The sequence below is a fragment of the Phyllostomus hastatus genome, unplaced genomic scaffold (genome assembly GCF_019186645.2).
Source record: "Phyllostomus hastatus isolate PE091 unplaced genomic scaffold, TTU_PhHast_1.1 phas_contig_524, whole genome shotgun sequence".
NCBI classification, from domain to species: domain Eukaryota; kingdom Metazoa; phylum Chordata; class Mammalia; order Chiroptera; family Phyllostomidae; genus Phyllostomus; species Phyllostomus hastatus.
The window spans coordinates 2218400-2243154 of NW_025333900.1; the positions used below are offsets into that span (position 1 = coordinate 2218400).

At 39.5% G+C, this 24755-nt stretch overlaps 1 protein-coding gene across 9 annotated transcripts in view; it reads left to right on the top strand.

The window, feature by feature from the left end:
• Positions 1-24755, top strand: part of PHACTR1 (phosphatase and actin regulator 1) — a 537076-nt gene that overhangs the window by 306504 nt on the left and 205817 nt on the right. The window contains exon 2 of one of the 9 annotated variants that reach the window (XM_045847185.1): positions 22163-22316. The exons of the other annotated variants lie outside the window; for them this stretch is intronic. The gene's annotated coding sequence lies outside the window, so the exon portion shown is untranslated. The remainder of the gene's footprint in view (positions 1-22162; positions 22317-24755) is intronic. 9 annotated transcript variants of the gene reach the window in all.

Below are 24755 nucleotides of genomic sequence, written 5' to 3' on the forward strand. Positions count from 1 at the left end.
GCAGCTGAAAGAGTTTTTTGCATTGGAAGTAGAGATGAGCTACTGGATCCCTCCCATTCTTGTCCCGGGTCTTTGAGGTTGAATTATGAACATAAATGCAGATTTGTTGTGGTAAGACAGTAAGTAGAAATAGCTTGGAGTGAATACTCTTAGGCTAATTTTTCAAGGTTTTGTAGAAGGCAGAAGAGGGGAACATATACAAAAGGGAACATCTATATTCAAGATATAAAATTAAAGACAAGAAACATAATCAAAGCAAGAGATATTCTTTAGAAGAATAGTTATCTTAGAAGATCCCCGTGTGTCAACAAGATAAAAGGGGGGTCGCTCTGTGTAGACCAAAGAGTGGGCCTGCCCGCACATGGCGCCGTGGGGCCCTAGGGCTCTTCAGAACCACAGTTTAAAAGTTGTTCTCTGCTATACTCCATTTGGATGACATGTACTGTTTTGTGGAGTGATTATTGTATTTCTAAAATATACACGTCAGCTCATAACAGGGATATGATGCCCTACATTTTAATTCTTTGAAGATGACAAAATCTTCAATAGAGCAGTTGTGACATAAATAATGTATAACCAAATACATTATAAATTATTAGTGTGTGGGGGGTACAACCTAGGATAGAGTTAGTTTATGGAAAATGTATATACTGTATTGGCTAAAGATTTATGTCACATCATACATAAATGAGTAGGAATATAATAACATTTTTAGCTTTAAGTTATTTCGATAGGAATGTTTAAACTAGTGCCAACATCAATAATCATGTCTCAGATAAAGGCAACTGCTTAGGGTGAAATCAGATCAGGTATATAGTCCCTTTTGCTCCCTTTTTAATGTTGCCGATGGGTCTGAAATTCACCACTGGCTCTTTGAGCAAGTGCTGAGGACCAAACAGAAGTGACATTTACTATTTAAACTACGGTATGACAGATGGGTTGGTGTGTGTAACTAGAAGTTTATAATTCACCAAAGCTCAAAGTATATAATTCACCATGAATGAAATGGCAAAAAATTCACTTTGAAAATACCATAGCCTAAATTACAGTAAGATTTTAGAAAGCAAACAGACCTTATTTTTATTGCAAAATCCTAAGAGTACAATTCCTGGCAGTGTTTACCACAGAGAAGGAATTAAGGGCCCCCAGGGGAGGGCTAGGAAAACAGAGCACCCTCTGGGAATTAGGCACACACCGGCCACAGACAGTCTTTCAGGCCTGGCCTCTGTTTTCCTTTTATAAGATTTTTTTTAAAAGATTTTACTTATTTTTTAGAGGTAGGGGAAGGGAGGGAGAAAGAGAGGGAGAGAAACATCAATGTGTGGTTGCCTCTTGCACACCCCCAACTGGAGACCTGGCTCACAACCTAGGCATGTGCCCTGACTGGGAATCGAACCAGTGACCTTTCAGTTCACAGGCTGGCACTGTTGTCACTCAATTCACTGAGCCACACCAACCAGGTCTCTGTTTTCCTTTTTTCGAACAGGGGTGAGGGATAGGAGGAGGATCATGCTTATTTTTCCAGAGGGTCTTGAGACTGTTTGGGAGACATCTGGACCATTTTCAAACATAGAAAATACAGAGCAGTGCCATGCTTTTCTATCTATGGTTCTGGCTTGCACATTCCAAAGGGAGAAAAGGAGTTTTTCTCCTTTGTGCTCATCTTCTCCTCTGTTCATGGAAATGATTTGGTAGGAGAATGGAGGACTGAAGAGGCGGCACAAGGCCTGTAGTGCCTGTAGGACTGACTGGGAAAGTGATAGTCATTTTATCTCAAGGTGAAAGAGCAGAGGGATCCCCTGAGCTAGGTGAACAGATGGCAGAATCATTGCTGCTACACTGCTCCCGGCTGTACATGTCCTTACCCCCATACTCAGTCAATCCTTCTCAGACTGTGCAGGTCACAGTGCTGCAGCGAGCTCTGAAGAGCAACCTGCTGAAGGCTATTCTGGAGGCCAGAGTACCTTGCCGATAGCCATTCCTCCTGCCCAAAGACAAAGGCTATACCCTCCTAAGCAAGGGTTGAGGGGCAGAGGTCCCCTAGGAAGTCCTCTTGAGACCCAAAGTCCTCTTCTGGTTAACTCAACCCATAGATGTCACAGTTTTAAAAATAAACAAATCTGTCTGGGACTTAGGGATAGAAGATGCTAGAGTAGATTAGGGACTAGTCAGGAAATGGATGGAACAACGGCATACTTCTCACCTTTACCTTTGGTCTTAATTTGCTCCCTTGCTTTGTTTCCTGATGAAAGTTCAAGGCATATTCATAAGTCATCTGGCTCCCCCTCACTCAGAATTTTAAATTAGCCTTATTGCCTTTGGAAAAATAATCATATTTGGCTCGGTATCTAAAGATGTTGCAGTCTGTACTATTACAACCAGTCCACAGTAATAAGGTGGAGAAAACCAGTTCTGTGCCATCTGGAAATATGGCCTGCCCAAATTCCAACAGAGACCAGCAGAAGCCCTGCTCTCCCTGCCAGCAACTTCTAAAGGGCAGCTGTGTCATGCTTCTCTGCTATTCTGTGTCCCAAAGCAGCTCTGATTACAGAGTGAGGAACTTTTTAATTCAACTTCTAAAGTTCAATGTTGAGATTTTTGTCAACTGTAATAAGCTGTTTCTAAAACGTGTTCCACATAACACTTGCTCCATTGGGTGGTGATGGATGATACGTGAAAATTTGCAAGATCACATTAAGTTGGAAACTGAGCTAAATGAAGTTAAGTAGATTGTTTCAGTCTTGGAGCCACTTAGTATGCCCATGTGCACTGTGAAACTTCAAGAACAGGATGTATATACTACTTTTTTTAATACCCGAGGATATGTTCAATGATAGAGGAAGGGAGGAAGAGTGAGGAAGGGAGGGAGAGAGAATGCGAGCACGCTGGGGATTGAACCTGCAACATTTTGGTATACAGGATGATGTTCCATCCAGCTGAGCAGCCCAGCCAGGGCATACATGTACTTCTTTACCCAAATTTATTTTATCATACATAGTGGGGTTTTTTTGGGGGGGGGGGGTGGGGAGGAGTGGGGCAGAACATCACAAGTGACAAACACCCTAGAGGAAAACTAACGGGCTGTTTCAGAATCCTCCAATAAATAATACTCTATTGATTGAATATGTTTCCCACTTGTGAGAGATAGAGAATCACATAGAACAGTGAGATTCGTTCATAGATTTTCTTTCACACCAGAAGCTATTAGCATTAAACTTTCCATAGTAACTGAGAAGAAATATTTTCTCTTTTGCTGACTGTATTTATTCATTGATTTTTGGTTTAAAAAGCTATAACTACAAATTAAACTATTACATTGATGGTACCTGTTGTTCAGTCAATTCAGGCATCAGGAACTCCCTCCTTTTCCCTGGTCAGGCTGAACCATAGAACTGTATGGCAGGGCTGGGGCTTCCAGAGACCATGTGATTCCAATGTAAGGGACATCAGTGTTTCTCAACTTCAGGACTTTTCATTTGGGTCTGGATTAATCTTTGTTGGGGGGTAGTGTTCTGCTCATCATGGGATGTTTAGAATCACTTGTGGCCTCTACTCACTTTTCTTAAAATATTCCTCAGATTTGTTTTAATCAGAGATGGTAAAGGGACAGACATACAGACAATGCCTTTGAGAGAAGTTAATTACTTACTGTTCCCAAGAGGAGGGGGCATACCGTGACACACAGAGCTGACCACATGGGGAAGTACCAGGATCGTTTAGGAGGCAGAAAAACAGAGGGGTGTCTTTTGCAGGGAGGGAATGAGCGAGTCAGGATAGGCAAGTTTGAGCAACTCTAGGATTAGTTTTGAATAATTTCAACTGGCTTAGACCCATAGAGGTGGTCTCTTGTTGCAGGTACTTGACCCTGGCCTTGGGATGATATAGGACAAAGGAATTTTTAGCTTGGTGTGTGAGAGTTAGGTAGAGGAAGTGGTCGGGGTACAGGCTTTGGACTGGCTGGTTTGCCTGTGAAAGGCGTGTGGTGCCAGTGTGCAAATTGTTTACTGTCTCTAAGAATTAGCTGGCCCTGGAAGGGGCAGTCTCTCAAGGACCCAGTGTGTCAGAGTGTCATGAAATACAGGAAATGTAAAACACACAATTAATACACCCACCTCCCAAGTGTGACAGTTGAAAGTATCTCCAGACTTTGCCAAGTGACCCCTGAGGGGGGAGGGGAAAAATCACCACTGGGTTAAGACCACTGACTAAGGGCCCAGATGGGTAGTGCCAGCTCTGAGGGAGTTCACCAAAGCAGGAGACTGGAGATCAATGTGGACTGAAGTTCCAGCAGAAGGCTTTGTGTGAGGGGGTTGAATCTGATTGGCAGTGGGCAGGAAGGAAGACATCCTAAGTGGGAGGATTTGCATGAACATGGACAAACGGGGGAAAGAAAGAGCGATGTGTACCATTTTCAGATAATAATATTAACAATAGCAATTCTTATTCGCTTACTCTGTGCCAGGCTCTGCCAATGATGGAAATTATGTACTTAATCTTCCCAAGAGTCCCATGAGATAGTTCCTATTTATCTCAGTTTGGCAGACAGGGAAACTGAACCTCAGAGGGATTAAGCTACATGCAGGGTCTCACTGGCAGTATGTGTTGGTAATGATTTGAAATCAGGTTTCTTTTAAGACTACTGTATTAGTATAATTAGAAATAATGTCAGGTAAGATTAAAAGATGTTAAATTACAGACAGAAGTGCCTGGACTTAAAGGGCTGTGCTCCTCAGAATGATGGCATATTCAGTAGGTGAGTGACATGGTAAAAACAGTATTTTGGTTCATCTTGCAGCATCAGCTGTGTAGCAAGCACAGGGAGTTGGTTGGAGATAAGCTGGGGTGGCGTGGAGCTGAGCAAGAGTGAGTAATCCAGATGTGATGATCAGTGTTTGGCCAAGGGTGGTGCCAGTAGGATTGGAGCAGAATGGGTGTCAGAGAGATGTTTCCAGGCAACAGGAATAAAAGGCTGAAGGAATGAAGAAATGGTTACTTCATTATGTGTGAGGCAAAAGCCCAGAAGAACGGTAACACCCTTCCACCCATCCTCAATGGGAAGGGCATAGGTTATCCATAATAGGGAGGCAACTGGATCTCAGGAGCACGTGAATTTGGGCTTACTTAAAGATGCGAGTGTAGTTCATTTCCATGCCTCACTTTTAGTGTATGCTCATACTACACTTTTTAAGAGCCAGGCACTGCTCTTTGCATTTCAAATGTATGAACTTGCTTGTTACTCACAATGACCCTTAAGTATGATCTCCACTTTGCAGATGAAGAAACTGAGGCTCAGAAACTTGCCCCAAATCTGGCTTCAGGGTCGTGCCCAAGGTGCCCAGCTCTGCAGCCTCTGGAGCACAGTAGTAATGGTCAGCTCCCAGGCACTTGGGGCAACTTTGTCTCTCCTCACCTCTCAGAGTGTGTGCAGACTTCTTGGTTTTCCCTTCTATGAAATGAAGAAGCTATGCTTTGAAGTCCTGTTAGCTCTACCATTCTATGTCTGAATAGTTGAACAAATCAGACATAATTCTGTTATTTAATTCAAGACAATGGAGATCTTTTCCTTTAACAGAGAAGTGGGTATTCACATGCTTTCTTTCTGAGACCTTGGTTGACTTGGGAGAAGGTACTCCTTCCCTAGAATCCTAGGCTACTGAGCCTAGTCCCTAGAAAACCATTCTGCTCTGTGTACCTCAGTTTCCCCTGCTCATCTGTAAGCTCCTTGAGGGAAACATTGTGTTTTATTCATTTTGTATTCTGGATACATAACTTGTTCCCAGGAGAAGACCAATACATATTTTTGCATTTAGTTTTTACTTTTTAATCATTTCAGACTGTGAGGAAATCAGGTTTGATAAGTTTCCCTTGTATAACATTACTGTCATTCAGGTAAGCTCTTTGCTAAAGAAAGGGATAATATTAGCCCTAAGGATGGCTACAGAAATAGAAGCAGGGGATCATATTCATAGGAGGTGAAGCTACTTAACTGGAGAGGTATAATATAGGACTTCCATTGCTAACAGTATGGAGCACACGGTCAAGCAGACATTACTTACTATTGAAGCTTCTAAGTTCGACAGATATTGGCAAACTTGCTGTAAAGGGTCAGAGAGTAAACGGTATAGGCTTTTGCCACCTGGTCTCTGTTGTAACTACTCAGTTCTGCTGTTGAAGCACAAAAGCAACCATAGGCGATACATAAATGAAAGAGCATAGCTGTGTTCTAATAAATTTCATTTACAAGGGAGGCAGCAAGTCAGACTTAAACCAAGGGTCATAGTTTGCTAGTCCCTGGTGTAAGCTCGCATTCTCTCTCTCTCTCTCTCTCTCTCTCTCTCTCTCTCTCTCTCTCTCTCTCTCTCTCTCTCTCTCTCTCTCGCACAGATCTCAGCTGTGCTTCTGGCTTACTGTAGGGCTTTCATCAGAGTATGCCTCAGTTTCTGCTTCTGTAAAATGGTGACTCTAACAACACCCACACTCAGGACTGGTGGTAGGATTGAATGATACAAAATGTGTGGCACTGACTCTGCATATAGTAAGCACTCAATAAGTTGTGGCTATTATTGTTATTATTGTAAGTAGTATTTATCATCTCGGCTTTTTTTCTCTTTTTTTATTTTTCATGACACTATACTAATTCACATTGAATTCATGCTTGTGAGTGCTATGGTCAAATGTTTTATTTGCATGTTTTTTCTTCCTCTAGACTTCTTGAGTTTGAAGAATAATAAGAACAATAATATCTTATTATTTTTTAGAAAAAAAATTAAATATTTTATTTATTTATTTTTAGAGAGGGGAGAAGGGAGAGAGAAAGAGAGGGAGAGAAATATTAACATGTGAGGGAAACACCAGTTGGTTAGTTGCCTGTCACAGGTCCCCAACCAAAGACCTGCCTTGCAACCCAGTCATGTCCCCTACCGAGAATTGAACTGTAAACCTTTGGTTTGCAGGACAATGCTCAATCCACTCAGCCATACCAGTCAGGACCTCATTGTTTTTAATACTATCTTAGTACCTGATTATTATTCAACCAACTAGGATTGTTGTAACTCTAAATTTCACATGCAGTAATTCATACAGTGCCTGGAACATAACATTCAAAATATTGTAGCTAGTAGGAGGAAGAAAAGAAGTTGAAAAATGTAAGTTTTTAAAATGAAGAATATAAAGTAATTCACTAGTTACTTAGAAATCTTGTGGAATTTCAATTAAAGGGGAATTCTGATAGGGAGATTTTAACACTCAGTGTACATAGATGACTTCGTTTTTAACATTTGGAATCAATTAATTGCTTGGCTTTGTTAACCAATGATTTCCTACAGTGGAATCCATTGCTCATAAACTAGGAACTTTAAAATTAGTGAAGGCATTTGCTTTTCCAAATGATCTGTTTATATTATAGCTGAAACAAGATAAGTCACACATGCAAAACAGCTGCCTGTTGGTCAGGACCTGTCCTTTCAGCACATTGGGAACACGCATGAGCAGTCCTGTGTGAGCTGAGCCAATGATTGCTCAGTACCACACACAAAAGGTGACAGCAGAATTTATCCAGTTAGGTCTGGCTTCTTTAAAGTCTTTGTTCTAAGCCAAAGGTAGAGAGCAGATTTTCTCAACCTTGGCAATATTGACATTTTGGGCCAGGTAATTAATTCTTCATGGGCGGAGGCTGTCCTATGCATCGTAAGATTTAGCAGCATTCTGGTCTCCAACTACTAGACCCCCACCCCCGCCCAGTGGTGACAACCAAAAATATCTATAGATATTGCTAACTGTCTCCACTCAGTTGAGAACCATTGGTATAGGTTGATGATTAAACAGTGGCTGGAGACATCATGTTGCAGCATATCTAAGCAATAACTTATTCCCATGGAAACATACATGCCACATTTCTCAAAATGGTCTTAATTTCGAATCATCAATCCCCAGACCCAACATGTATGCCTTGGCTTGGAAACCCACATGGGCTGATTTTCTTACATTTGAAAATATGGTAGCCATCCGTATGCATTGTTTGTCTTGTTTAGGCCTTAAAGTTTGAGTACACATATTGCACCACCATTCATTGTTAGTCTCATGTATTTTGTTTAGGTAGATGATTGATGCATTTCATGGTGGTTGATGGAATTAAATGCAATTATATCCTGAGTAATATAAGTCTGACTTTAGCTTAATTGAAACAATTTTCTTTTAAGACTTTAAGAAACAAATCAGTATAAATTTTTGGTTGGAATTTTTTTCCCCATATTAGTGCTAAGGTAAAGTTTTTTGTGCCATTCTCATGTGACATGATCAGATTGGTTTAGTAGTGTGTCACATTTTAAGTGGAAATGATGGCCTTTTGGAAGGCACGAGGAGAGTATTGTTTACCTCTATACCAGGATGACTTTCCAGGTAGCTTCTGACACATGGGCTATACTATCTGAAGCAAGTTCATTTACCTTTAGGGTAGATTTCATTTGTAAAATAAGGCTGATATTACTTATGTTTTTATTTTATTTATTTTTCTTATATCACTGCTTTTATTTTATTTTTTATATTTTTATTTTAATGTCGATTGTATTTTTTCCATTACCATTTAGTTCCCTTCTACCCTCTGCCCCTCAGCAATCACCACACTGTTGTCCATGTCCATAGTCATTTGCCTTTCTGCTCATCCTTCCACCCTCTAATCTCCCATCTACCCACTACCTGTCATCCTGCTTTCCATCTATCAGTTTGTCCCCATTTCCTTGTTAGGGCAGTTTGTTCATTAGATTCCACACATGAGTGAAATCATATGGTATTTTTCTTTCACTGATTGGCTTATTTCACTTAGCATAATGTTCTCCAGGTCCATCCACACTGTCACAAAGGGTAAAATTTTCTTTTTTTTTACAGTCGTTTTCCATTGTGTAAATATCGCATAGTTGTTTTATCCACTCATCTACTGATGGACACTTGAGCTGTTTCCATATCTTGGTGATTGTCAATAACGCTGCAATGAACATAGGGGTGCTTATGTTCTTTTGAATTAGTGTTTTTGGGTTCCTTTTGATATATTCCCAGAAGTGGGATCACTGGGTCAAAAGGCAGATCCATTTTTAATTTTCTGAGGTATTTCCACACTGCTTTCCACAGTGGCTGTACCTGTCTGCATCCTCACCAATAATACAAAAGGGTTCCCCTTTCTCCACAACAATTCCTATCAAGATTTCAATGATGTATTTTACAGAACTTAACAACTATTTCAAAAATTTATATGAAACCACAAAGGCTCCACATAGAAACAGTAATCCTGAAAAAGAAAAACAAATTTGGAGGAATCATGCTACCTAATATCAAACTATACTCTAAGCCCATAATAATCAAAATAATATGGTACTGGCATAAAAACTGACACAGAGATCAGTGGAACAGAACAGAGGGCACAGAAATAAACCTACATGTTTATAGTCAATTAATATTCAGCAGAGGAAGCAAGCATATACAATGGGGTAAAGATAGTTTATTCAATAAATGATGCTGGAAAAATTGGACAGACACATACAGAAAAATGAAATTAGACCACCCTCTTATACCACACACAAGAATAAATTCAAAATGGATCAAAGACTAAAATGTTAGACCCCAAAACATAAAAATCCTAGAAGAAAATATAGGCAGCAAAATCTCAGGCATTGCTCGTAGCAATTTTTTTTATCAGATATGTTTCCCCAGGCAAGGGAAACAAAAGAAAAAATAAACAAATGAGACTACATGAAACAAAAAAGTTTTTGCTCAGAAACAGAAATCATCAACAAAATAAAAAGACAACCCATGTAATGGGAGAACATATTTGCTGATATATCTGATAAGGGATTAATAGCCAAAATTTATAAAGTACTTACAAAACTCAATACCAAAAACACCCCAAACAACCCAATTAAAAATGGGCAAAGGTCCTGAATAGACACTTTTCCAAAGAGGACATACACATGGCCAATAGACTTATGAAAAGATGCTCAACATCACTAATCATCAGAGAAATGCAAATAAAAACTACAATGAGATACCATCTCACACCTGTCAGAATGGCTATCATCAATACATTACTTATGTTCTTAAAACAAGCATCAAAAATTACCAATTTTTTTAACGCATTTGCTCAAGAGATACAATAGTAGCAAACAAAACAAAATCAAAGTTTGTACCTCATAGTAGATTTTATACCAAATGCTACATGGTAATATGGCTGTTTAGGCTGTAATAAGATGATAAATTATAGGAGATATTGAACGTTGTCAGTATTTAAATTTTGTCTTGAAAATATTTATGATAGAAAATGTGTATCATTTTCCATATCACTATACTGAGGCTATGGAATTTACTAGTCTAATGAAATACCAAATTTTCAACGTCAGGTAGAGGAATTCATGAACATAGAATCTTAGCTAATGCTGAAGAATAATTACCCATGGAGATATTTTTTCTGGTATTACATAGCTTAGAAAAAGTTTTGTCAAATTATTCTTGGACTATTCTATATTTACCATTTATTAAAGATATATACATTTTACGCTGAAGTCAGTACCTTGAAAAATAATTGTGGCTCATAGTATTAAATATTTTTAAAATGTTGGTTTTTTTCAAAACAATTATTTAAAGCTCAGCCTATTTACTTTTTCCCAAATCTGTGTTTGTGTAATAATTTGCCTTTCTCTCTCCCTCCCACTTCACAGCATTAGACTGCAGAAGAGGAACTGTATAAATAAATGAGAGAGTATCTATTAATTTTGAGCTCTCAGTCTTTGTGAGATCATGGCTGTGCTCCAGAGTACATCCTACTGTTGCTGTGTTCACAACAGCATTTTCTGGATTCTTCCCATGAGTATATACAGAATATCCATTGTGCCATGGTCTGATATTTCCTGACCCCATCATGAATTTTTATACTCTTTGAGGACTTGGACGATAATATGAGAAAGATATTTTTGTTGTCATTTTATGTTTTTAGTTTGGAGTTTTGGTCCAGCTTTCCAGTTAAAGTCTCAATTTTCTGAAATTAACTTTTTTTCTGAAATGTCATGAAAATTGCCCTAACTTCTCCTTTTTCTCATCTTTTCCTGAACTTTCATCTTTCTTCAATGTGCTAAGCTGTTCATCTCAACTTGCAACTACATTTTAAGGAGAAAACCCTGTAGAGAAGAGTAACCAGTTAACAACCAAATTAGCTCAAGTTTCTGCACTATCGTACAGCTGTAGCATTGGTGCAGATTCTTGTCACAGCAAGGACCTGTGGCTCCATTACTCATGCCTCTACCCCACCAGAGTTGAAAAAATTAGGAATAATACAAAATCATCTTTAAACTCTTAATGTTAGATTTTTAATGTTAGCAAAATCTTTGCCATTTTTTTGGCCAGAAACTGATTTGGAAGAATGAAGTAAGGATACTCTTCCCTCTTTCCAGTCCCAGCCAAATTGTAGACATGTAATTATTTCAGATTATTTTTCATTTTCAGGATTTAGTAACTGCATATGCTTATTCTAGCTATTGTTACCATGATAGTACCATACAAAAATATTAATGCTAGAGTTTCATGGACATGCCTTGTATGGGCACATAGTTTTAAAATGTACCATAATATCATTGATGCTTTCTGTACACAGCCATACCTACCAGTTGCTGACAATTAGACAAAAAAATTAAGATCACCTTATTAGGCTGCTTCCACCTGTTTATCTTAGTTTGATTGGCCTCAGCCAGAAAGGAAAATACTATATGTGTATTGATTCAATCTGTCCAAATTTTGAAGTTTAATTCATACAGACCTAATTACTAGCACAAAAGTTGCTTCAACTTTTATGGTATGAATTTCTAGAGAAGGACTTTCTCAGAGCTGTGAAAATAGAGCTGATTTGCCTTCTCCCTGCCCACAGAGTACCCTAAAGTGCTAGTTTATGGTATTTAAATAAAATTGTCTACACCTTGTACTGAATATAAGAGAGCAAAAGTGATTTCAAGAAATACTTCCACGAAAACCCCTTCGTGATCTGTCTTGGAGGAGCTCTGAGAAATTGTTCTATGTCTTGTCTAAGCCATCAGATGATTATGTGTGTATTCCTTGGTCGTGCACATACTTCTGAAGAGCAGAGGCTCATCTTTGTCTGATTTGCAAAGCTGCACAGAGAGCAGATGCTCAGAAATCTTGGTTGAATTGAATTCATAAAAGGCAATTTGTTTGGGAAACGAATTTTTGTTAATGTGCTTAATACAGATTTCCTCCCCTGCATACCACTTCCCTTTATATTTTATCTTAGAAGTTCAGTTATTGCTCTTTTGGTGAGCTGAGAAAGACTTCAAATGGACTGTTTTTCTCCTGAGTGGCTGAGTTCTCTAGATAATTTTTAACATCTCATTATTGGCTTGTGGGCTGGGGTTGTGAGTATTTACGTGTTACAGAGAGGACTTATTTTTCTGACTTAAATTTTCTGACCATGTCTTCTCTATCTGCAGATAAGGATCCCCTTAACCTGGCTTGACCTTCTGAGTTGAATCTTCCTCTAATACATTCACTTCTGAAACTGCATCTCATTTCTAAATAAGCATCAAGAGAACAGTTATATTTGCATTTGAGCCAGTATGAACGGCAGAAGTTTACTTTTCTGGGTAGCAAAAGCCAGGAAATAGATCAAGAAATTATTTTCAATGTTTCTTGAAGGATAGTTAGACAAATATCAAGTGCTGTTAGAAAACCTGTGGAAATATTGACATCACGGTATCTAATTTATTTCTGCTTAGTGGATCTACACCAGATCTGGGGCAATTTCCATTTAAATACATACCCCTAAAGCCTTCAAAGTATTCATGGAGTTTGCTTTGCACATTGCATGATAACATTCGGAATGCATTTGAATCACTCTGCTTCTCCAGTCAGCTTAGCTGTGAGATTAAAATCCAAGTTATTTTATTTTCCTCAAGACAAAAATTAATTGTAGCTATTGCTTATTAGACCAACTAGTGGGCTCTGTTGTTTTATTATTCTGTGAAATACTATACTTCCATTTTCCATTATAGTGCCATTTTCTTGTAAATTAAATCCTGTAAAATAAAGATGAATTAGGCATCCAACTAAATTTGAATTTATTTTATTATATAGCCTTCTCCCATAGAGAGCCTCCTCCCATTTCCCCCTCCACTATTTAGATAGGAATTTATCTCCTTTCAAAACACAAATATTCTAAAAAAAATTGTATGTGATAGAATTTTTCTAACCCAGCAAACCATTTTAGCACACTGTTCCAGTTTATATTTTAATAATACCTACAATTCCATTTTTAAATGCAAGAAATTTCCTGGGCAAAAATTATTACTAGTGAAATATCAAGACAATCATTTATATTTAAAAGATCATTTTTAGGATGAACTTATAACAATAATAATATTTGTTGGTCTCTTAATTATAGCCAGGAACTGTACCACATTTAAGTACATTATCTTATGTAATACAACACCCCTATAAATGTGATATTTTATAGTGAGGAAACATGCCTGCCATAGGTCATGAGGCTCATGTCTGTCTACCCCAAAGCCGTGCCTTTAAATGCTGCATCATACACACCCCAGTGATAGCCTCTGGTAGGCAACACTCAAAGTGACCAGTGATGCCTTTTTGTCCTCTACATGCAACCACAGCTCCACTGAGTGCCATTGTGGTTTTCCATTAGACTTAGACACAAGTGCATCACCAGTTTGATTCCTAGTCAGGGTACATGCCTGGGTTGCATATCCCCAGTATGGGGTGTGCTAGAGGCAACCATACATTGATGTTTCACTCCTTCTCTTTCTCCCTCCCTTCCCCATCTCTCTACAATAAATGAATAAAATCTTTAAAAAAGACACAAGTGCAATATTCATATACAATAATGGTAATATACTTTTCATAATATAATCACAATAGCTAATATACTAGATACCATACTAAATGCTTTACATATATTCAATCTTCATATCAACTTAAGAAATAGGTTCTCTTATTTTCTCTAATGCCTATGGTTTGTAGATGGCAGAGGTGGGATTAAATTGGAAAATAAAATGCCAAAATTGGAAAATAAAATTATAGAGATATTTAAGATCATCTATGACTTTATGACCCAAACAGAACTATATTTAGCTGAGTTTTCTTCTTGCAGATCCTATGCCTGTGCATAGCTACAGAGATAGGTGGGCAACTACTCTTTTAGAAAAACTGAATTATACTACACATAATATCTGGCAACTTACTTTCCACTGAACAAGGAACCACGACACTTTTTTCCTGTCAATAATGAGAGATAACCATCACTGTTTTTTAATGGCCACATAGGTTGTTCCTTAATTTAGTTAATCAATCCCTTGTGGTTGGACATTTGGGTTACTGCCTTTTTATTCTATTAAAATACAAATGGAATTTTGTTTGTAACATCAGCCTTTAGTAATATATCAAACTTGACCCAATTCAGCAAATTCCTTGTGGCTTATGAGAAAAACTTTTGTGAAATGCCTGTAATCCAGTCGAAGTGGAGCCAGAGTTCAGTCACACTTGGGATAATGTTTACATCCAAGATAAGCCTTTCAAGAAACATGACAGCCCCTCATGTTTCCCTTGCATGTGAGAAAGTTCTCCCTGTGTCGTTTCTTACCTATGGCTTGGGCAGACCCAGTTTTCTGTTACATAGCCCACCTCCAGCCATGGCTCTGCCTAGACATTTAAGTTGTTTGTCCTAATCATGAACGGTCCAGGAGATGGGAAATATTATGTATATCTGAGCCAGAGCCTATCCTGCCTTTTTGTAAGAAAGTCATATATTCATTCAAAAACTATTCAGTGATCATTTTATCTGTGTCATTAGCAGTCCTTATCTTCCAAAATAATCAGTCTAATAGGAGCATGTCAGTTAGGATGCTGTTTGCTGCAGTAAGGGAAGTCCCTGTGCCTCTTCACCTGAAACAACAAGGTCACTTATTCTTTAACACAAATGTGTAAGTGGGGCAAGCTCCAAGCCTGATTCTATTAACCCATAGTTCTCTGCTCAGCCCTCCTTGGCTTCAGGACTCTACCCTCAGGCCAGTTAGAAGATGGCTACAACAGTTCAGTCCTCACATGCAGACTCTGAAGTAACCAGGGGTAGAAATGGCACTCTCTCTTGTGTCTGTCTTTAAGAGCAAGGAAGCTCATCTTAGAAGCCCTGCCACCTACAAGCATCCCTTACAGATTTCAAGGGCCTGATCTGGGCAGCCTACCTATCCTTTAATCAGTTACTGCCCAGAGATCTACCCATTAGTGCTAGGGTGGGGTCAGCCCCTGAGAAGCTCATGGTCCTGAAGGGAAAAGATAGATGGCTGAGCACAGTCTGGGCTCTGTTAGGAAGGAATGTGGGCAGAAATGGGTGCAGCACTCTCTGTTAAAGAGGAAACTGGCTTTCAGAAGTGTCACGAAGAATCATCCAGGCAGTGGGAACAGCAGGTGTAAAGGCCTTGAGGCAGAAATGACGTGTTTCTTGTATTTAAAAAGATAAATGGTGATGGAGCCAGAGTGGGGCATATTCTGTGCCTCTGAGTTCACATGAAGGATCTGAGACTTTGTCCAGAAAACAGGATGACCTGGTGGGTTTAGCACAGCAGTGTCATGATTTAATTCATGTTTATGACAGATTCCCAGGCTGCTATGTGAGGGTTTTGATGGTAAGTAGCAAGGGTAAGAACACAGAAATTGGAGATGCAAACAACTGGCCTAACCTGAGGACAGAAGTGGAAAGAGTTGAGAAATATTTAAGAAGTCAGTTTTGGCCAGTCTTGGCAACGAATTGGATCTGGGGAAGGGGAGGGAAAAGGTGGTGTTGAGGACGACTTAGGGATTTCTCTCTGAGCAGTTAGACAACTGGCATTGCCATTAGTGAGGAACAATCGAATTAAAGGTAAAAATAATTCACTTTGAGTAAAGTGAATTGGAGGTGCCTGTGAAATATTATTTGGAGATGAAAAGTAGTAACAGTAGCAGTGGTTCAGACACCATTCAGAGTCTTTTATTTGTATGAAATAATCAAATTTTCACAATAACCCAATGAGGTAGATGCTGTTATCCTCATTTTATAGATGTGGTAACTGAGACCCAGAGAAGTTAAGCAATTTGGCTAGAGTTACGTGGCTAGAGGGTGTTGTGTCAGTTACAAGAGCCCTCTAGGCTAGAACTCGAAGTACTACAGATACTCAGCTTATCCATGCTAAGTAAAGCCGTGGGAGCAAACAAAATCACCTGGGCGGAGCTGAGCCCTGGGGATTCTGTGATTTGATTTAGAGCCCGAGAGACACAAAGGACTACAGAGGAAGGAGGTGAGGGGGAAGGAAGAAGTCTTCCTATAGGTAGGCTTTTTAAAAATAAATGTTATGACCAGAAAGAAGTGGGGTGCGGGCTGGATGGAGGTGGTCAAAGAGGGGCTAGGAAATGGGGGCATCTTTAATAGTGTCAATGATAAAAAAAACAAAGAAAAAAGTGTTAAAATAAAAAACAAAAGTATTTGGCTCATTCACAAGCTAAGAAGCAGGTTATAAAAGGTTCTTAAATTCTGCCAGAGTATATGGAATGTGAACATGTATGTTAGCACTCAATGTGCTGCCACTTACAAATTATAGTTTGTATAAATTTATGCAAGTCACTTATTTGCATTAGGGTTAGCTTCTGCTGCATAAAACAAATAAACTGAAAATAGTAATAACTTAACCAAGATAGCGGTTTATTTCTCTCTTTGAGAAAACTGCAGCGACAGCCAGTTCAAAGCTGATGGCTCCACAGAGTTCTTAAGAATCAAGGTGCTACCTAGTTTATAGTTCTTCCATTACTGTGAGTTGGCTCTTGTCCTCATAATGGCTGCCAAATTCCAGCCATCATGTCTCTGCTTTAGAAAAAATGGATGAAGGGAAAAGCAGACTAAAGAAATAGTTTATCCCTTCCTTTTGTTTCCCACCTTTTTTTATTGTTCTATTACAGTTGTCCCAATTTTCCCCCATTGCTCTCCTCTGCCCTGGCCAAGACTTCCCAGAAATCTCTCACAAAACTTCAGTTTACAGCTTAATGGCAACGCTTGATAATATAGTCACACCTACCTTCCCAGGAAGCTGGGAAACAGTATTTTCACTGGGCATAAAACCAAGAAGCTTTCACTAAAAAGGAAGGAAGAATGGATATTGGCAGGCAAGAATCCATCTCTGCCATCATCAATTTGCTCTTTTGTAAAATAGGGATTAGAGTATAGAATAGTTGCTTTACCTCTCTTGTTGGTTTGTTGTGGGGACCAAATGTTGTAATAATTAGGCAAATGCTTGATAAATTATAAAATACTACTGTGAGAATGACCATTGACTCCTCTAGCACACAATAGGTATTTATACTTTGAATGAGAAAATCTTGAACAAAGTTAAGAGTTTTCACTACAGGAGAAGAGAGAGCATTTTCCTACAAATCTTGCCTTTCAATGATAAAGCCTTCTTTTGCTTTCAGAACTAATTTCAGAATAGCCAGTGTTGAAATTTGATTAGCTCTGCAGTAAAATGTGCCATCAGTATTGCCTACTGTCTGCTGAATGCAGGCACTGCCCAAGGAATGCTTTCTGGTAGTTAAAGCACGAGAATTAATGTGGGGGCAGTAGCTCACATCATTAACCCATCTGGTCCTCACCATTCTGACATATTGGTAACATAATGAGGATTCCAGACCAAGGTCTCTTTCGATAATTGCATTTAAAGGATTGGCTCTATCATTCGGAAACTAGTTGCAGTGATCATTAAGAAACTGAATGCAAAGCTAGCAGGGCATTTTAGATACTGTAGCTACTGGTTGTGCCTGGAGATTCTCTGCTGCAGGTAAAAGCAAATGAAGTTCTTTTCCCTGTTAAAATAAATCTAGGGTAGACAGGGATTTTCTGAGTATTAATATTCTTTTTAAGTTTTGAGTTTGACTCCAGAAAGATGATGTTTTTGCATTAAAAACTGACCTTTAAGATTATTCTGTCACATGCAGCAAAGAATTCCTATTATCTTTCACTATAAATGTGCTTTATATGCCCACATCAACTTCAAATTTCTCTAAAAGTGGAATAGTGACTGCTTTTGTGTGGTACTTTTCATTTTAGGATTTGAAAGATTTAGGAACTTCTCTTTCCTCAAATCCCCTCTTTCATGACCCAAGTTGGACTATAAATGTGTAATGAATGTTTGCTGAGTTAGTGCATCGTAACCTCCTGTGCTCATGGACCTTAGTACTTCCTGAAAGTGCCTGAAGGGACAGATATGAGGACAGAGCCCTGACATCAGCCTGTTCCTTATGATATCCCCTTTTTCCTTTCCTTGACCTGATGCCTATTGCTCAGTGAGGGAACTTTGCAAAGGAAAAGGGAACTAACACAATTAGAGCTTATTTAATTATGACAACTTTTGTTATGTCACCTCAAAGAAAAACTGAAAAGATGCTTTATAAGTTAAAATTCCATATTGCAAGTAAAATGGGAAAAAGTGGTTGACGTATTATAAGCCAAAATTCTAAGAATTCAGCTTCAGGCATCTGGGGAGTTTCCCTGGTTGGAAGTGGTATGATTCAGTGAGTTTCACTGATGCTCTGGAGCATGAGTCCTATTGGATAGTCATTAACTGTGCTTTTCCAATGCCCTCCAGCCTTCCACACCTTCTGATGAGATTCAACTGGAACCTAGAGCAAATTCAGACAAAGAGTAGTGGGCAAAATCAATCAACACCCTAGATTTGGAGTCAGGAGATATGTAGTAAACATATTAATTGCCAGTTTTAGTCTAAAGTTTCCTGTGTTAATATAGTGATTGTACAGGGAAGGAAATAGATGTTATTATCCCCATTTTGCTGTTAAATAAATGGTCACAGAGCTACTTGATTGATTGGTGCTTAACCCTTGGTGTTCAGTGTTCAGGTAATAGGCTCTGAGGTCAATTCAGTCATTAGGAAAAAAACCCAAGAATATAAAAATAAACTCCAATTCAATGTGAATTTAAAACTTCTTATGGGGAGAAACTAACCAATGGCTTTCCGTGCTAAGACCTCTTTAGAAATTGACCATCTTTCATGCAAAACAATAATAAAATGTCTCCAATGGAGTTGCTGACAGGACAAAAAGAATAGGACATTTACCTGTGTGAAAAGACAAACAGAATTCAATTTCTGTGTTCTGAAACAAAAGAAGTTAAGAATTCCTTGTGAAAGTCTCAAAAATATATATAAGCAGAGTTCCTTACTTCCTGAGGAATGGTCAGGGCAGGCCCATGTTAGAGCTATTGATGGGAATTATACACAGATATGGAGTTATGTGCACAAGGGAGAGAAAACAAGGATGTGTTAGCAAGGACTAACCTTCTTGCTAAATTTTTTCCCAGGAGTACTATTTAGATTTCACACCATCACTACACAAATGGCAACTGGCACTGAAAAACTGGTCTGTGAACTAATGGGAGGTAAATAAGGGAACGGTATAATGTCATCACAGAAATAAAATGAGATATCTGAGCTTTAAGGGAAGTAGACTTAACAGGTGATTCTTCAATGTAATGTGAAGTTTCTTAGATTCTCTGTCATCCTATGTTCAATAGGTAGCTAGGTAGCTCTTGTTATGAAATCTCAGAATGAGCTCATGGGAGGAAAAATCCTGAGGAATATATTAACCTTGACAGTATTATGGAGGGAGAGACAGTTTGAAAAGAGTTGAATCAAAAAGCCTACACTGCCTGGTCTTGAGCATTCTCATGTTACCTGCAGTGCAGGAGTTCTGAGTGGTGGTTGACAGATCTCTAGACTCCGGAGCCCTGGGCCGCTGTATAAAATGGCACATTCTGGGTAAGTCACTTGACCCCTCTGTGTCTAATTTTCTACATCCATAGAAGGGGACAAAAAAGACACTAGCATGGCATTTGGAAAATTGTGTTCCATGGAACACTAGTCTACTATGAGACCTCAAATTTGCCCCACAGGGAAACACCAACCAACCATGTCTGTGGTTAAATTAAGTTCGGGACACACAGGATTAAACAAAGTTTACAGGGCTTATTACAGACCTTCTTGGAGCCTTAAAAAGACTAAGTTTTGATGCAATTCTTTGAGAAAATAGTATGTTAATCATAATTACGGAAAATCAAAAGAAATTTCATACCCAGCCTACATACTGGGGATGTTACAAAGATCTACATAAGATAACAGATGTAAAAGCACTTGGAAAAGGCAAAGCACTACCTGAACATTAGGCATCTTTAAAGATTCCCGAAGACTTGAGGGTTTGGGGGCTGGCTGACACCACGAAGCATAACACTTTTCTGTGCTAAGGATCTTCCTCCTTATCCAGCTTCCCCAAGGCTATGGATCTAGTTGGGGAGAAAGGAGTAGGATTCCAGCTTTTGTAGGAGTACTGTAGTATGTTTCTCAGAGTGTGATTCTCAGAACACTTGCATGGAAACTATCTGGGCCGCCTGTTACACATTCACATTCCTGGGTCAGCAGGTCTAAGAGGAGACCAGGGGTCCAAATTTTTAACAGATACTTTAGTTGATTCTTGTATACACTATAATTTGAGATCCATCAGCCTGAAGGGTCTTTGCACAGTTCAGAATCTCCAAAACTTTAAAAATTCATGTAATCCCTTAAGGGGTGTGCTAAGGGTAAAGTGGTAAAGAACTTCTTCCCTAGGGGAGCCCGTACTGGACAGGAACCAGTCTGTCTGGTGCCAGAGGAGACTTCTCATTTTTCAAATAACTTTTACTGAGCCCCTGTTCTATGCCCCAACAGGGTGCTTTTAGTACAAATGCGTAATGCTTACAAGTCAGCATTATCCCCGTTTTGTGGGAGAGCAAGCTGACTTTCCTAAGGTCAGCTAGTGAATTTGTTAGAAACTTTTAGGTTGCAAGTGATAGAGAACCCAACCCATTCTGACTTAGGTGAAAAAGGATTTATTGATTCATATAAAGAAAATCTCCAGTGTTATAATGGTTTCGGGTGGGTCTGGATCCAGGGGCCCAAATAATGTAATGAAGTCTTAGTCTCAGCAGGTTCTCCCCTCAGGTAACAGAAAAATTGCCAGCAGCTCCACACTATGGGATGAAGGTTGGAAAACTGGTCCCCAAAGCTGACTGCTTGTATTGTCAATAAAATTTTATTGAACACAGCCTTTCCCATTCGAGTACATTTATCTATAGCTGCTTTTATGTTGCAGTAGCAGAATTCAGTATTTGCAACAGAATTAGGCAGCCCATAACTCCCAAAGTAGTTATGATTTGGCTTTACAGAGAGTTTGCTGACCCCTGCAGGAGAACCCAGGCTTTGTTGAGATTTGATTTGAACCTCTGAGAGGTATTATTTATTGATTTCAAGAGCATCAGACCCTAGGGTCTCAGATTTTAAGATAAACAAAGAACCGACATTATTTAAAGATTGTCACTTTGGATTAACACAAGACTTGGAAATTCATTTACAATTTAAGTAAACAAGTTTCATTCCCAAAACAAATACATTCTGTGGATTAAAAGAACAATAGAATGTTTTATATATTTTTGTAGTTAGTACATGTTTTTGTGTGTTTGCGGCTGAAGATTCCATTCCTGGGAGATAAGACAGGAATTTTGTATTGAATATCTCCAAAAGAACTTTGCTGATAACATCTATTATCTCAATAGATATAACAACACAGACATGGATAAATTTAAATTTAAATGAGGCTTTTTCCCTACTGGTCTGGTCCATTAGCAATGCTGTTTGTTCACTGACTCCTGTGGTCATAGAATATAAATAGCCACTCAGCACAGTACTTAGAAAATATGAAGTGTTTGACATAATAGGATTGTTTCCTCTCAAAGCATATGAATTACCATTGTGACCTAGAGATTCTTTCAATATTAACCAAGTCTGAGTGAAGGTTTTTAAGTTTATGGCCCCAGCTTTGATCAGGTTTGAAGCCTTTCTGATCTACAACCCAGTTGGGAGAGCATGTGTATCAAACCCCCCCAAAACCCAGAATTGGCCTCATTGCCTGGCTAGGCTCAATCACTCATTTCTAGGTGAATTACTAGTGATAAAGGGTAGAGAATGCAATGTTCTGAATTGGCCAGCACGGGGTCATATGCCCACCTCATGAGTGATTTTCTTCTTTCCTGAACCAGAAGTGGAGAAGGGGCGATCCTCCAAAAGAAGCGCATGCCACCTGCTGGGAGGCCAAAAAACAACTCAGCCACCATTAATTATGAAGCTGTAGATTCTGGATGTGAACTCACATCCTTCTGGTTTCAAAATGAACATTCTTCCCACTCTACACAGGTATAGCATTTTCTAAGTAAAGCAGATCTGACCCAGTGTCAGACCAGACTGGTACCTGCTGAGTTCTCTATTGCAGCTCGTGTCGTGGGCACATGGAAGGGAATGTCCTATGGTTCCACGTGCCCTACTGACCCAGGGAGGGCATCCTCCAGGGCACCTACATTCAGGGGTGCATATGTCTTACGGCATCTTAGGATAAGGCAGATAACATCCCCTTTTTCTTGCTAGAGTGGGATCAATTTATATTGACATCTGTTTGTAGCCTTTAAAAAAAAAAGTAATTTGTCCCCTCATGCCTGAAGCCCCCCTGTTACTTTAGTCAGTAATTTGGAAATTTGAAAAGCTAGGCTCTCACTGAGTGAGAATGTGTTCATGAAAATAGACAAGTCTTAATAGCATGTGTTTTTCTTCTCCTGGGAATTATATCTTCCTATTCATTAGTTCCTCCTCAGTTTTCCTAAATGTAAAGTGGGGATAATCTTTCACTTCCTCATAAGATTAATGTGGGATTACGTAAAGTAATACTTTAAGTGCTTTGATTGGTGCCTGGCATATACTTAGTGACTAAAACATGGTAGCTGTTATCAATACTTTTATTATTATTATTATTATTATTATTATTATTATTATTATTATTATTATTATTATAGCTGTCATCATTGTCATCAGCATCAATGCCCAAGAAAGCACTGTCCTGTTTAGAATCTCCCTTCCTGTTACAGGGTAACTGGAAACCCTGTTCATGGTCCACAGAGTTCTATAGACCACATTACAGGCTCTCTCTGTTACAATGGCTACGGTCCGAGAACCAGTAGAGCTGCTCTGTTTGCTCTCTCTAAAATCAGTAGATCTCAGGGCATGGGGTGGAGGGGCATTCTCATATTCCTCTTGGATTTCAATTACTCTTTCAAGAGAGGATTAACAGAAACATGACTTGAGTCATCTTTGGCCACGTGGATCCACATGGTCTGTGGATCCACAGACCCCTTCCTCCTTCCATTGCATACTGGCATAGGCCTTGGGTCCTTTGCCAAGGTGCCAGCCTGTTCGTAATGCCAAAGGCAGTGGCAAGCCTGTGAAAGCATCCTTTGGGACCTGCTCCCGGCAGTGGGTAGAATGGCCTCCCACCAGGCAGAAAGCTCTGGAGCCAGAGAGGAGGAAGTTGGCCAAGTGCCCAAGCAAACGTGCTGAGAAGTATGGGCTTGGGTATGTGCAGCCTCACTGTCTCCTCCCACCATTGCCCACCTGCAGGGCTGTACTGTGCAGTCACACCCACTGTTGCTTGTTCCACCGTGAAGACTACCCTTCTTGCAGCAACAAGATTGACTAGCAACTCTCTAAATACAAACATTTATGTGTCCCTCCCCAGAGGTACAGTTGGGCAAGTCTCAAATATCATGCTGGTGTATAATGGTTGTGGTTTTGTGTGGCATGTAATTGGTGTTTCTTCTGGTGGTTCCCAGGTACAGAAGGCAGCCATCTCTGTGTCTAGAAAACTGAGGGATATCAGAGCTCTTTCCCTTCCTCCAGGCAAATTAAGCAGACTTTGGATTAAGATGCATAAACTCTTTGTTCAATGAAGCTCTGTTGTCATTAACACTATGCTTGGTCAGTATCAGTGTTCATACCTTACTTCTAATGCACGGATTGATCCATCTTCAACCTGATAGTAAAGGAAGAGGAAGAGGAGGGTGGTACACACAGAGTAGAAGACTGGATAATAGTGGTGAAGGTCAAGTACAGGACATAGTGAGACAGTGGGTGAGAACACCACAAGTCCTCATCCTTAGCAATATTAACACCAGAAAGTTTTCAGACATGGTGCCTGAAAACCCTTTCATAGCTTCGTGGCCAATGTGGCAGTGTTGTTTTACCTCTCAGCTCAGTATAGGCTGCCCTGTGGTCTGTAAAGCAGCCATCCTTCTCTGAACTTTTGCCTCCTTTTGCCCCTGTGGCTACCTCCTCTAAAGCCCAGGTTTCTCCCCTCAAACTCCCTCTCACCTTCATCTCACTCCTCAACTCATGGGATGAGGCAGGGCCTCCTGATTTTACAATAAAAATCTCTTTTTTTGTTTTATAAACACACCTCGTAGTTAACACAGGTCAGTCCTAGACTGGACGGAAACTCTTCAAAGAGATCTGGCCTCTTTGAGAGTGTGTGTATAATTTATGGAGTGAGAAATGGAAGATACTGCCCTCTTACACCTGATAATTCATACCAGTGCTTCATTTCCCTGCCATGAGGTGCTTCTGTGAAACAAAGTGCATTTTTAAAGGGGAAGCCGCAGTTGTTGAGAATTTTCAAAATGGCCATATACCTGTATGGCATCGTTTTGCTGTCATAAAGAAAGGTAACCTGCCTGTGGCAGAGGCAACAGGTTTAGCCACAGGACAGCTCACTGGAGTAAACTGCCAGCTAACCACATCTCCACCCCCATC